This window comes from Chrysochloris asiatica, unplaced genomic scaffold (genome assembly GCF_000296735.1).
Source record: "Chrysochloris asiatica unplaced genomic scaffold, ChrAsi1.0 scaffold06368, whole genome shotgun sequence".
Taxonomy (NCBI): Eukaryota; Metazoa; Chordata; class Mammalia; order Afrosoricida; family Chrysochloridae; genus Chrysochloris; species Chrysochloris asiatica.
Window position 1 is genome coordinate 1 of NW_006414886.1, and position 1,321 is coordinate 1,321.

A 1,321-nucleotide genomic window follows, 5' to 3' on the forward strand; every position below is an offset into this window, starting at 1 on the left:
TGGGTTTTTTTGTTTGTGTGTTTTTTAAAAAGCTAAAGTGGATAGAGAGAAATACTTTTAACTCATGGTATATGGAGGGGATTATAATCAATGTAATGAAACAAGGTATATGAATTGTTGAATGTGAAACTGGTGATGTGCCCTGTAAACTTTCACTCAATCCACAATAAAAACCTTAAATTAAAAAAAAAAAAAACCTTATATATTGACAGTGGGGGGAATAAAAGAATGTATAAATACAAGCTGGTCTTCTACCTAAGTCGTGATCTGAATTCAACCTACTTGTAAGGCTCTGTAGGAGACAGATGAGATTTTTGTTCTGTAAAGATTTACAGTCTTAGAAACCCTATACAGGGTCACTTTACATTGGAATCAATTCGATGGCAGTGGTTTTGGTTTTATATGATCTAGAGAATCTCAAGTGCACAAGTAGAGAATTCAATTTACAGTGTTTCTAATGAGATGTATGGCAAAGTTCAAGTAAACCTGAAAACAGATAAAATTTAACCAAATCAAAGAGAAAGATAAACAATAACTTATTTTTTAAATGTTTTTAAAGGATTAGCATCCAAGACTTAAGAGATGACAACAGTCAAACATGTATGTAATTAGACACAGAAGAGAGACTGAGGCAAAAGAAATATTTAGAGAGAAGGAACAACACTCTCCTAAAACAAAGGGGAAACAACAAACTGTAGTTTCAAGAAACTCAAAGAACCACAGCAAAACAACAAAGCAACTCTCTCTCGGGTCCTCGCTTCCAAGATGACAAAGAAAAGGAGAAACAATGGTCGTGCCAAAAAGGGGCGTGGCCATGTGCAGCCTATTCGTTGCATGAACTGCACCTGCTGCGTGCCCAAAGACAAGGCCATTAAAAAGTACGTAATTCGAAACACAGTAGAAGCCGCTGCCATCAGGGATATTTCCGAAGCGAGTGTCTTCGATGCATACGTGCTTCCCAAGTTGTATGTGAAACTGCATTACTGTGTGAGCTGCGCCATTCACAGCAAGGTGGTCAGGAACCGCTCTCGTGAAGCTCAGAAGGACCGAACACCTCCACCCCAATTTAGACCTGCAGGCGCTGCCCCACGACAGCCACCAAAGCTCATGTAAAGAATCGAGCCCTTAAAAGGTTGCTGTAAAACTAGCTTTCCAAGAAAATAAAATAAAAATTACACTTTGTGGCATGTTAAAAAAAAAACAACAACAAAGCAAATACTGAAAAAAACACCTAGACATATGAGGAAGTTTCCAAAAGTTCATGGAAACATTCCACTCTCTGTTAATTTCATTTTTCCATAAACTTTTTGAAGCCCCTCAT

At 37.7% G+C, this 1,321-nt stretch overlaps 1 pseudogene; it reads left to right on the forward strand.

Annotated features, from left to right (window-relative positions):
- The first annotated feature begins 765 nt into the window (after window positions 1–765).
- Window positions 766–1,113, forward strand: LOC102842987 (annotated as a pseudogene).
- The last annotated feature ends 208 nt before the right edge of the window (window positions 1,114–1,321 follow it).